This window comes from Mesocricetus auratus, unplaced genomic scaffold (assembly GCF_017639785.1).
Source record: "Mesocricetus auratus isolate SY011 unplaced genomic scaffold, BCM_Maur_2.0 Super-Scaffold_100018, whole genome shotgun sequence".
NCBI classification, from domain to species: Eukaryota; Metazoa; Chordata; class Mammalia; order Rodentia; family Cricetidae; genus Mesocricetus; species Mesocricetus auratus.
The window spans coordinates 27,543,853-27,557,176 of NW_024429199.1; the positions used below are offsets into that span (position 1 = coordinate 27,543,853).

General features: G+C 43.6%; 1 long non-coding RNA gene across 3 annotated transcripts in view; it reads right to left on the reverse strand.

The window, feature by feature from the left end:
• LOC121132910 overlaps positions 1-10,614 on the reverse strand; it is a 32,171-nt gene extending 21,557 nt beyond the window's left edge. Inside the window, exons 1-3 of one of the 3 annotated variants that reach the window (XR_005869614.1) lie at positions 10,373-10,614; positions 9,416-9,506; positions 5,625-5,934 (exon numbers count right to left, since the gene is read on the reverse strand). This is a non-coding gene — a long non-coding RNA (uncharacterized LOC121132910). The remainder of the gene's footprint in view (positions 1-5,624; positions 5,935-9,415; positions 9,507-10,372) is intronic. The other 2 variants (XR_005869616.1, XR_005869615.1) reach the window with 2 other exon arrangements.
• Positions 10,615-13,324: the final 2,710 nt, after the last annotated feature.

The following is a 13,324-nucleotide window of genomic DNA, read 5'->3' on the forward strand; positions in this document are numbered from 1 at the left end:
TAGGTAGTAGAATTCTAGGTAGTAGAATTCCTGACTGGAGAGTGGAATGGGTCTATGGAACCTGCCTGGAATTCTGGGTTAGACTCCACATGGTGCCAGGTACCTCAGTAGGGTGACTGATAGGTGTGTGGAATGGTTCTGGAGGGCCCTACCTGGAGTTTGGGGTTTGACTCAGCAGTGTCAGGTAATGACTGGGAGGAAAGCAGATTCTGGGAGACCTACCTGGAATTCTGGATTAGATTCCACATGGTGCTAGGCAGCACACTGTGTAAGTTGACTGACTGACTGACTGATGGGCAGGTGGGTGGAATTGGTCTCTCTAAACAATTCTTACACCATTAAAAGTAAAATACATTTACATATTAGTCTAATATTGGGATTTCAGTTCTTCCTACTGAAGAAAAAGAAAAGTGTCTTAAAATACATATTCACCTTCCAGGCCTAGCTTGGTTAAAATACCTTGTGCTCCCACCAAGCTTGGTGGGTCCACTTAACCCTATCCTGCCTGCACCCTTTGCAATCCCCAGACCTACCCAGGTACCTCATAAACACAGCCCTAGTGGTCCATAGTAAGCCCCTTTGAACCTTTCCCAACCTCCATCCTGTTTACCATTCAAGCTTGCTGTCTCCACATCAGACACACAACCCAATGAAAGAAGCCCGAATGCCCGGTCTCTCTCAGTGCTAAGACTCAAACAATATAAAAGATCAAGACAGCATCCCCAGGCCCCCAGAACCCATCGGTCTGAAAGAAATGTTCTGTAATGAGAATTAACTAGAGGAGCTCCAGGACACAGAACTTAAAAGAACACTCACAAAGTTCATCAATGAATCAAGAAGCCTAAAGAAGGCACAAAGAGATGTGTTTCTGCACACATGAAGAAATGAACTACCCAAGAGTTGCCCAAGAAAACACAACAGAAGGCTAAATGAAATGAGGAAGACAACCCAGGATGTGGAAACCAAGTTCAATAAAGAGAAATGATGATGAGAACTCAAAGCTGAAATGAGGTTAGCACTGAACAACTCAAGAACCCACACAGAAAATTTGTGCGAAAGCCTTTCAAGTTCAACAGATCAAATAGGAAATAGAATAACAGGAGTCAAAGATAAAGTGGAGGAATTAGATCACACAAGTCAAGAGGACGAATTTTCTAAATTGTCAGGAAGTACACAAAGGGACTGTGGGGAACCATGAAAAGGTTAAACCTTCCAATTGCAGGCATGGACAAAAGAGAAGACGACTCCTAGACCAATGGCGCAGACCAGGCCTTCAACAAGATCTATAATCCCAGCACTCTGGAAGTGGTAGCAGACAGATCGTGTTATGGATGTTTGGGGGAGGAGGGATGTTCGTTTAGCGTATCTGCTGGGTTCATTCCATGGGGCAAAGAAAAGACTGGATGTCTGGGAAAAGCAGAAGACCAAAATTCAACTGGAAAGAAGCAACAGCGGCGGGTGCTAAGAAACTAACAGAAAAGCACAGCTGGAGACAGACGAGAATGAAAACCATAAAGGTTATTATAGCGGGAAGTTGCAATCACGGGGATGGAGGAGGCCCCCAAGATGAGGGTCCACCAGGGGACTCTGGGTCCCCTGGACATTTTATAAGATCTCCAGACTCTACCAACTCAATACTTCTTTCCCTTCTCCCCAACTGGTCCTGCCCCTGCCAGCCTTTAGCAATTTGTAACAGGTACAATGTTCTAGTTGGGTGTGGGATATGGGGTACAACCCCAAGAGAAAGAAGAAGCACCTTTTAAAGGAACCTACTCCTCTTTTCTTGTTGGCCTGAGTTCTCCTGACTCTCCTTCAATCACAAGTTCAAGGCCAGCCTGAGCTACATAAATTGTCAAAAAAAAAAACAGATATATTCAGCAATTCTACTTCAGAGAATGTCTCAGAAAAATGTAGAGACAAGAACAGGTTATTAAATGACCACAGACACAGCATTATTCATAATAGCCACAAAGTCAGAAACTGAAGAGTGGAATAATGGGGTCTAGATCTACCACAGAATATTATCCCAACTTAGAAAGGAGGGAAACAAGGACTAGTGGAACTGTTTAAGGCTTCATGGGGGAAGAATGGTCATCTAGGGTACCACTGAGTTCATTCTGTGGGACTGACAAAGAATTGTACATCCAGGAAAAACACCACCATATGTGAGGTTATGTGTAAAGACAGTATGAGGTTGAAGACTGGGGGGTCCAAGAGGCCAAAGTCACAAAGAAAGAACAGAAATGACACACTTTATTTGGACAAACATCTGCCATCAAGAGAACTGAAAACATTCCCCCAGGTTGAACTCTGGATGGAACTTCTTAGAAGGTTCCAGGGCCCTCCCCCTTTACTGGTTTCTTCCCCCTCTCCTTCATTGGTCCCCAGCCTGATAACTCTGAGGATGTGAGGTCTGTCAAGTTCTAGGTAAATAAAAACCCAGAACAAGGAGAAGCCTGATCTGTTTTCCAGATCAGTATAAGTTTGTCCAAGTTCCCCTGACCCTCCTTCAGTACCATATGCAAGAACCTTGAGGAAATTAAGCTACGAACAATAGAGCCGTGGCAAAGGGGCAAAATCTATATGATTGCATTTTTGCAATATACCTACATTATCACACCAACAGAGACAAAAGGACAATGAAGAGCAGGGCTGGACAGTTAGTGTTAAATAGGTACACTGTTAAATGGGATTCTGGAAACGTGATAGACATGGGCCTTAGCAACTGTACAACTACACAGATAGATGTTGTAGTGTGACTTTAAGTCATGTGCATATATCACAATAAATACAAGCCACTAGCAGTAGATCATGGACCAAAACCTAAAATGAAAAACTAACAACTTCTAGAAGTTGGCCACGTAGTTTCATGATGAGCTTTAGGGATGCAATACAAAAGTCATGGCCTGTGCAAGAAGCCAGTACAATGTGGGAATTTATTCAAAATCTGGCTTCTCAGTCTGCCTCCTAAGATGGAGAGAAAAGGGCAAATTCCTGCTCTGCAAATGATGTATGGTCATTTCCTCTTTATTGAAACAGTCCCTGCAGGAAAGGGAGGCCCATTCAGGAGCTAAGCAAAGGGTCACAAGTCAAAGGAGGGAGTCATTTGCAAGATTCTAAGGTGTCTCTCCCTGATTTGACAAAAGGCATAAACGAACACTGGTGTGGGAGGGGCCCCAGACCAGCCAAGAGGCTGAGAAGAGATCCCAGGACAGTGGAATGCAAAAAGCTCCAGCTTGTGGTTTTCCTGTGTCATGGCAGGCTTTTCAGAGATGCAGCACTTTGTTTTTCTCTTATGTGGATGAGTGTTTTGCCTGCATATATCCCCATGCACTACATCCATTACGGGTGCCTGTGGAGGCCTAAAGTGGGCATTGTGTCCCCTGAACTGGAGGCTGTGAACTGCCCAAGGACCTGGGAATTGAACATGAATCCCCTAGAGAGGCAGCCACCGCTCTTGACCTCTGAGTTATCTCTTCAGAGTCCCACAGTTGCTTTTAAAAGTCATCTGTGTAACCAGGCACAGCAAATAGTCACCGGGTCAGCGAGCTGGACTTGTGTACAATCCCTACTTTGGTCTGCTGTGGGTTCACTTTCTGAAGTAAGCATATGTGTGTTTCATCTCCTTAGGATATATATATATATATATATATATATATATATATACATATATATATATAAAGACCTGGTTTGGGCATATATTAACTATACAAAATAATAGGTTTCATTATAATATATATATATGTATATATCATATTCATCCCCCATTATCCTTTCAGGGTCAACCTCATACTCTCATTGATGTCCTTCCTCTACCCAATCTCACCACCTTCCATTTTCCCATCTTTTGTGTGTTTGGTCTAATGAATTCAATCTCGGTTACTCAAAGGAGCATGGGCAGTAGCCTCTCTCCATCCCCTCCTTCCCCTTCCCATTAACTGCCAATAGAGCCTCAAGGAAGGACGGATCTTCATGGGGCCAGTAGGCTTCACAAAGGCTTAACAGCAATTCCCATCCACCTACAAATCCTCATGGAGGACTTGGGTCTAGGTAGCCCAGCACCCATCCCTGATAGAACATTGAAGTGCCAAATAATTCTTTTGAAAGGATTTACTCTGAGAACTTTGTATGTATGTAAATAAACATTCAGACCACCCCTAACCCCTGACCCCCTCTCATCTTCTTCCTACCACCACCCCCTCCCACTGTTGTGACATTTGGTTTTGTTTCACAACTTACTGGATTTAAGGAGGGCTGCTCACATTAGCATCATGATTGAGTTGGCAGTGGTACAACACTAAAGACAGTGACTTCCTCCCCCACCCAGTAGCCCATTATGGCTGTTAGTTCCCCAGGCCAGGACAAGACCCCATGACCCCACACCCCCTCCATGACAACAGTAGGATCTTCCCTCACCAAGGCCTAGTAGCTCCCTCCCTAGCCAAGAGCTACTGAAAAGCTCCACTGGACCAGATAGGAAGCCCCAGGGAAGCTTCAAATGCATTCAATGCATTCAAAAGCAGTAGTCTGTTACAGATTCACTTTCTGCGGTTAATGTGTGTGTGTGTGCGTGCGTGTGTGTGTGTGTGTGTGTGTGTGTGTTGTGTCTCCCTGGGAAAACAGCAAAAGACACATTTTGGCATATATCAACTATACAGAATAACAGGTTACCCCCTTTTACTCCGGTGGTGGTCATATTGCAAGGCAGGATATCCATGTGACACAGAGGGTCTAGAGCTAAGTAAGCCTCTTGATGACTTCTTCCCCTCAGAGCCTTCCAGAATATTCTGGCACTAGCAAAGCTAGCCAGCAGGAAGAAAGCTTCCAGTTCAATTTTGACTTGATTTCTCTATGTCCTAAAAACACAGCAGTGGAGTTTTCAGCAATAGGGTCTTTACATACATATAGCTCTGGTGGGAAACTCGGTGTGAAGATGATGAAGGCTTATGGGTTCCATCTTGTACAGGTCCTATCAGGCAACCCTTAAGGACAGCATTTGTCAGCCTTCCTGACCATTGTCTGGCTCTCACAATCTTTCCTAGCCATTGTCAGCAATGTTCTCCGAGCCTCAGACAGAGGGAAATGGGTGTCCCATTTCAGACTTAGCACTGACCAGTCACGTGCTCTTAGCACCTTGGCCAGCCTTAATCAGTCTTCAGACAGAAGTCTCTTTGATCATCACCAGGTATAAACACCACGACACCATGGTGAGGTGCCCAGACTTCTGCAGGTGCTGCTCTGAGCTCACCAGTGCGAAGCATGATGTTGCCTGAAGACAGAAGTCCATCCATCCCCACTACATCTACTGTCTCTTACATTCTTTCCATTCTCTCTTCCACAACGTTTCCTGAGCCTTGGTATGACATTGATGTCCCACTTACTACCGAGTCTTCACCAATTCCTAACACCGATCAGTTATGAGTCTCTGCAATAACTGCTACTGAGAAAAAAAAAGTTTCTGTGACCAAAGCTGAGAGTATCACTGATTTATAGATACAGAGATAAATATTAAAGAAGGCAATTTGCTGGACACAACATGTCCATTTAGCAAAACAACAGTAGAATCTTCCACAGTAGGGCCTAGTGGCTCCCCAGCCCAGGGCTACTGCACAGCTTTCTAGTACCTGCTTGAAACGCCTCAAGTGGAGCTGGCCTCAAATCTGGTTAAAAGCAGCTGATTATTCCCTCAGTGATGATGACTGTGACTCTAGTGGCGTGTTGTTCAGTCATGTAGTATACAGGGTACAGAGCTGAGTTAAGTGTGTTCATGATTTTTTTCTCTCCCAGAGCCTGCAAAGTACATTCCAGCACTAGGAATGCTAGCCAGCAGGAAGTGTCCAACTCATTTCCAGCTTGACTCTGTTCTTTCCTGCAGCCTGAGCACATGGAGTTTTCAGTGACGGGGTCTTCACAGCTAGTTCTGGTGGGAACACACTGTTGATAGGATAAAAACACAAGTCACAGATTTGGTGAAAAAATATATTTGGAAAACACACATCCAGTCAGGAACTCTAAGAACATAAAAAAAGAGCTGGGCGGTGGTGGTGCACACCTTTAATCCCAGCACCCAGGAGGCAGAGGCAGGCAGATCTCTGTGAATTTGAGGCCAGCCTGGTCTACAAAGGGAGCTGCTAGAGAGACAGGGATACCAGAGAAACCCTGTCTTGAAAAAACAAGCAAGAACAAATAAACATATAAGGAGCATCCTAAAGTCACAAATAGACCAATGAGTCACAATTCTAAACTGGGAGGAAGAAAAGACTAATCATGACTACCAGTGGGTACTGAGGTTCATTTTAAGGAGTTGTAATGACTTGGAACTGGATGTGGTTCCACACATTCTGGTCACACTGAAAAGAATCAAACCGTATGCTTTTCAATGACATTAATGGCATAAATATACGGTAATATGTGCTCACAAAGAGGACAGCAAGAGTAAAGATTCACTTTCAGCTTCCAGACACTGTTGACTCTGTGAAGACAATCTTCAACAGTGACAGCCAGAGAAGTCCACAAACTGGAGATGGAAGAAACTGTTTCCTTTATGCTAAAACAGAAAGCAATCTAGCCAATACCCTGCATCGGATCTCTTGTTAAATGAGATACTAAATCCCTAGCTATAAAAAGAAAGGGGGCAAGGAGACAGGCCATAAACAAATCACCCCACGCGATGCACAGATGGTACATGAAGATACGGGAAATACACAGAGCATATGTTGCTGTCATTTAAGAATCTGACTACAACATAGGTCTTGCATGCACACTGCTAAGGCAAATAAACAACAGTGGAAGGAATGACACGAGGGCATTCTGAGAGGAAAAATCCCAGATGGTAATTGGGTCAGTGGTTACTGAGCCTCTAGAGAAGCCTGGTAGATTTACCTTCTCTGCTACTGCAGCTATCACATATGACAGTGTTACAGGATGTAAGTGACACATTTTCTCAAAATCAAGAGAACTTCATAGCATAAGGGTGAAACTGGACACAAACAACTTAAATAAATATGCTCAGCAATTTCCATTGGCTGCAAGTTGTGCTGGGCTCAAAAAAATCTAGAACATTCACCATAGATACCTGGTCTCACCATGGACTGTGTAGAAAGGACTGATTTATTGGAGTGGAGCCAAGATAATGATGTATTGTATCAGTGGTGGGCGGGGCCTCACTTGATCAGCACTGTGTACCTCGTCTCTTGTATTAATACCTAAGGCTCCTGACAGGATCCTGAGGAAAATCTTGGAGATGGTAAGGGTGTGACTTCTTTATTTGTTCTTTTCCCCAATGTGGCCACATTGAATACAATCTCCATGTTTCACTTTTCATGATTGCACATCATGACAGCTAGATTAAGACCAGTGACTCAACTCTTAACTTGTTAGAGCTGCCAATGCCCAATATGTTTAGATAATATAATAGAATTCATGCATGTGGCCTCTGCAATGCCTACAGCAAACTTCCACAAGTGGATTAAGTTTGAAGGTCTGTGACATTCCAAGGGTTTGTCACAAATTGCAACAATCAAAACTTTTAAACCACAGGTTGGAAGAGGAATGGAGGAGGGAGAGACAGAGACAGAGAGAGACAGAGAGGGACGGAGGGAAGGAAAAAGGAAGACAGGGTGAGAGGGAGGAAGGGAAGGACGGGAAGAAAAGAGGGAGGGAGGGAAGGGAAGGGGGAGAAAGGAAGGGAAGGGGGAGGAAAGAAAGGGAGAATAGGCAGGGGCAGTCAGATAATCTATGGATATGCTACAGAATGTTACAAAATTACATCAAAATCTATAAATTAATCTCATAAGAGCGGGAGGGGGACATAGTCCACATAACTTCAGGAGTCAAGACAAAAGAAGTGCATATAAATGTAATTTCTAGTCAACAAACTACCACACTGCTAAGCCTGTGCTGTGAGAACTTCTTTCCTAAGAGCCATAAGTAATGGCTATCCCTTCTTAAAAGGCCACAGTGACGAACCAAAGCAGGATTCCACCGTAGTTCCCACTGAGGAACCAACTATTGGGCTTACTTACAAAGGATGGGTGAGGAGATACTGGCAGGAACCTGGGTGCCCCTAAGGCAGCCTCATTCCTAGTCTTCACCCAGCATGGAGGAGGGTGATCCCCACACTGTACAGAAGGAGCACTGTCCAATACAATGTCCCAGCCTAATAAACACTTTCTGAGAACCCAGCCCCCAAGGCCAAGGGTACCAAGAGCAGAATTGCACAGAAATATTCAGGAGTGGGTAGAAGCTCAGATGACAGTCTGATGGCTCGCCACTCCAGCCTACCAGTCCTGAAAGACCACTGAGAGTAAATGCAACTCACATGATGAAGATGGTGACTGTTTTGCATGAAGGACTGTGTTCTATGACAGCCTGAGTAATTTACTGAAGAAATGAAGTACAATGGAGAGCAGATGATGGGAGCCAGTCTTCTTACTAATGGAGCAGAAGGCAGCTAAGCTAACCACTAAATCATGAATGCCTTTCACTGCTGCAGGGGAAGGTACTGTTCGTTTAACATTTAAATTTACTGTAACAAGCTGAACCTCTGCATTGTAAACAATTGTCAACAAGAAATATCATCAGTTTTGAAACAACTGCTAAGGCTATGTAAGAAAAATACTATTCACTGTGAGGTATGAATACTTTCATAATTCAAGTCTGATACCTTAAGCCTATCCCACTCATATTTGACTACTAAAACTCCAACAAAAATTTAACTGAGTCTTTTTATGTCGTCACAAGTGTAACTCCAAAAGATCAGATAAATTACCACACTAAAGGACCTTCCTTCCTCCTATCCAATAGTTTCACTGAAATGCAAGCATGAAAACCTATTTTGCTGGAGATCTCTTCAGATGTATTAACTTTCCTGCAAATAGTTTCTTTTGTCACTCCTTTAAGCGTAGATGCCTTGGCACGTGGGGTAAGCATTTATTAAATGTTTAGAAAATGACCACAGCTTGCAAATCGCCAAAGTAAAATTTACCACTTGCCACCAAATTCAAACAAATCAAAATGCCAAGAAATACTTAGGGAAATGCTCAACACAGTCTTGGGAGTGAAAACATTCAGGAGCACATGACTAGGTGTGACACCTTGAGTTGTACTAACAGCAGCTTGATGCAAAGAGCTCCTATGTCCTCCAGAAGCAAGTCTCCGTGCTGTCTCTACACGGAATGGAAACTTACAAATGGAAGCGCACACCGTAAGCAACAAGGACACCGGTAGTGACAAGGGACCCTCCCGGAGCAAAAGTCAGGCAGAAATTATCTTGAAGAAGCAGCAGAACAGACAAGCCCTGATCTGGGCAGAGTGCATCTATGTGCAGGCAAGACCTCCTTACTACCACCTTTTGAGATGGGATCAGGAATTCTCATCCAATAATGACCAAATTCACAGCAATGAACGTAAATACCTTGCCAGATCAGACAGTAAATGTTGGAGCTGGTGTTGCTGGACACTGCCATCTTATGGAACTCCATTCTCCACAGTCAGCCAGCTTTCTACTGTCAACAATACCATAAAAAGGTTAACCGAGTTTGCAAGTGGATGGTGACTTATGTGTGGATGTCTGTGCACTCAGCATCCTTCTCATCATTTACTCCTGTGGTCTTGCCCCCATCTCCTCAAACCTTCATTGATGACTCACTCACTGACCTGTGGGTACACATCTCACCCTGCACTCAATGGGAGAGTATAAAGAACTAAGCTATAATTTTCTCTCATCTCTGATTAATCTGTTCTGGCTGCTGATTTCAATTAGTACATGCCCAGTACATTTATGAACACACAGAAACATATGGATACATGTGTGCATATATAACCTTATATATGTTCTATTATAAGATGGATTCTCCACAGTTGGAAGGAACTGTCACAAGATTCAGTATTTTATGCACAGCTACAATGGCCATTTAAGAAAACATATTTTCCTATGAGCTATAATTATATTGATGACTCAAACATTTGCCAGCTTTGCCTCTATAACTGGTATCCTTCTAGTAAATAAAACACTTTGTGAGTTGTTTTTATATAAACATCCCAAAAAGATAGTGGTTTTTTGTTTGTTTGGGTTTTTTTAATACCCAAATGACCATTCCTCCTAACAGAACTGACTGGCACACAAGAAAAGCAATTTTAGTGGGAATCTATCCAGGTGAATTTAGCTTTCTATAACATTTTATCGGCATAGTATTAAGATGGACATTCTTATCACATTGTACAGACAGAGTGCTATATACTTATTAACCAATTTTCAAATATTTACAAACTAACCATTAACCACCCACAGCTCAAGCTAAGCATACCCCAAGGACCACAAGTGTTTCTGTGACTGTCCTATGTCGACCAACTCAACAGTGAAAACATTCACCTGTTCTATGAACTTTCAACAGCATCAGCCTGGCCCTGAGGCTTCACTGGATCTGCACGGGCGCACTGTGTCACCCTAGGACTGCATGAGCTTCTGTGCATTGTCTCATGCTCCTGAGCTCACTCCGAGCGGTAGGTGGCAGAGACATCTACGGTTGCCTGAGCTCTGCCGTTAGCGAAGACCAGTGGGACCGTTGGTGAGAAGGGTTCGTGCTCCTGTGGCATGTGACCAAAGGACCCAACACCTGCGGGTCTGTGGAAGGCAAGCAGATTCAGCACCAATTGAGAATGCCAGCTCTGCCTCCCTATCCCAGCCCCGCCCTGTCTTGTGGCCACGCCCCACTCATTCAAGTCCCGCCCCTAGCCCAGCCCAACCCAGCCCCTAGCCTCAGCTCAGTGCTTTCAAGCCCGCCCCTTCCACTTGGGGATGCACCTTCCACTTGGGGAGTCCTGCCCATAGCATGAAGTGCCTTAATGGGCTGGCTTTGTATAGCTCATTGGGAATCAGTCACTTCCCAGTGACTCCAGCCCTGTTGAATTTTTCACTAAGCCTGGGAACTTAATGAGGCTCAGGTAACTAGTGTTTTGTTGTGACAGTCACGTTGGTGCTGGTTTAATGCCAACCTAGCCGGGAGTGGTTATTAATGCCCAGCTATGCCTTCCGCTGGCACAATCTTGTAGTACAGAGGTAGAGACTGTTTTCCATTCGTTGCTCGGGCCTTGCTTCCAAATGTGGCCTTTTCTGTAAAAGCTCAGAAGGCATTTTCTGGACGTTAGCAGAAGACAGTGCCACAGGACTTTAGAAACCTCCAGAGTTGCACTGATAACTTAAACTCCCCCAAATAATATCAAAGGCAGCTTTTCACCAGCTCTTCCTCCTCAACCTTAGTAAACTTAGTAAATAGATCAGGCCGTCCTTGAATCATGGTGATCCTTAGTCCTGGGTACTGACATTACACATCCCAGGACAAGAGACTTAAACAGGTCCTGGTACAGTTAGCAGATTGCAGCCATTATTTTTTCCTACCCTTTCAGTGAGTCAACAGCTACTCGACTATCTCAATTGTCTTTTGAATATTCAGCTTAAAATGCAGTACTAAAATGTTAACATTGCAAAAATACTTGAAGATGGCGAGTAGCCTGATCTGACGTCTGGATACGAAGAGTTGTAAACTATTTTTGAGGTTGTTTTGTGATACTGGGGATGGATTCAGCACCTGGCCTAAGCAAGCACACTTCCTCTGATACTTATCTCCTGCTTTTTTGAGTAAAATAATCCAAATAGATTGTTACTATTTGATGTTGACATTTAAAACAAATGAATCAATTTATTATGCCTCAGTGTGCGTGAAAACCAGGGATTCCACATACATTAACTCAACGTCCTATAAACATACTAGAGTAGTGGATGATGTTTCCTATTTCCCTGTCTGAGCCACTGGTGGGTCAGATCTACACATGGTTTGAACTCACGTTAATAAAAAGCAAAGGAAGTGTCAAAAAGCAAAAGGAAATGCCTGCTCCCCATGGAAAGTAATTAAATGTTTTCTTTTCTCTTATCAGATTTCCAATTTCCCATCATCCCCCAAAATGATAATCGTGTATCCAAAATTCTCTTGAAGATGCCATGTTTATTGTCAGCAGTGATTAATGTCTCTCAGACTATGTAAGAGACAGTGTGGAAATAATGGCTACTTATATTTATTGTTTTTGAAAGATAGACATGATGTCAGAGAATGGTGTTTATTTAAACTAGGAACGTGTAAGGGATGAGGAGGTGGCCAGCTAAAAAAGTGCTTGTGCTACCATGAGAACCCAAACTGAGTAAAATATGTTCCTCTAGGTGAGGGCAACTGTCTCAAAGATAGTAAGGCCGTGTCTCAAAAAATAAGGTAGGGAGTGATTGAAGAAGTGGTCGATACTGGATTGAGAGTGGTGGACACTGGATGTGGACCCCTGGATTCCACAGGTGAACACACACTCAACCATCTGTAAAAATGTGTGCAACACACATACACAAAATTAAGCAACTCCTGGGGAGCCACAAAGGTCTTTGCACACACAGATCACTAGGTAAACCAGGAATGCTAAACACAGGGGGGACTATTCTCAGTAGGGAAGATCAAATACCTGTTTTCCCACCCAGAAGGCTGGGAGTAGATTTTGTTAATGACCTGGTGACCTTTTTGCTATCTGTGGAGGCAGACCTCACCTTCCTTTGCTATAGAGGCAGATCTCCCTCAAAGAACCCATTATCTCACTCTTCCCTCCCTGGACCATTTTACCCATCCTCAGGAGAGATGCCCCATGTACTTTATGACCTGCTGACCTCTATGCTGTCAGTTAAAGACCACACTAGACTTTTAGATACAGATCCTACCCTCATGGTCACATGTACTTTGTAAAGGAGTTTCTAAGCAGTCACACATTAAGCTTTGTTGTGCACCTGGAACTGGATCTTTTGTTGTGCAGCGGTCCCCAAACTGTAATGTGTTTTAAATATGCTGACAATGAATAGCGGGCATTAGACTCCCCAAAGTCAGAGTCAGGTTGGCAAAGTCTATCTGAATCAGGTTTTCCTTCTCATTTCTTTGCTCCCCTGTTTGACACCTGCAGGGACGCCTTCAAGCAACTACATGAAATGATCAATATTCTACAATAAAAGGGCTGGAGATAGTAAATTATTTTTTAGCTTAATACTCCAACCTGTGCCTATAGTCCTGGGTACTGTGAAACCTCAGGCAGAAAGACAGTGTGAAATTATTAGTTCCGCATCATCATAGCCAATCATTGATGTTTAGTATTCTCTGGTGGAGGATGATGGGAAAGCATCAAGTATGTCCTGATACCTAACATTTGTGTGGAAGGAGAGTGTTGTCCATCAGGAATTGACACATGGCGGTGTGTGTGAAGCATCGAGTGATGGGATTCCCAGTAGGGATTGATAATATAA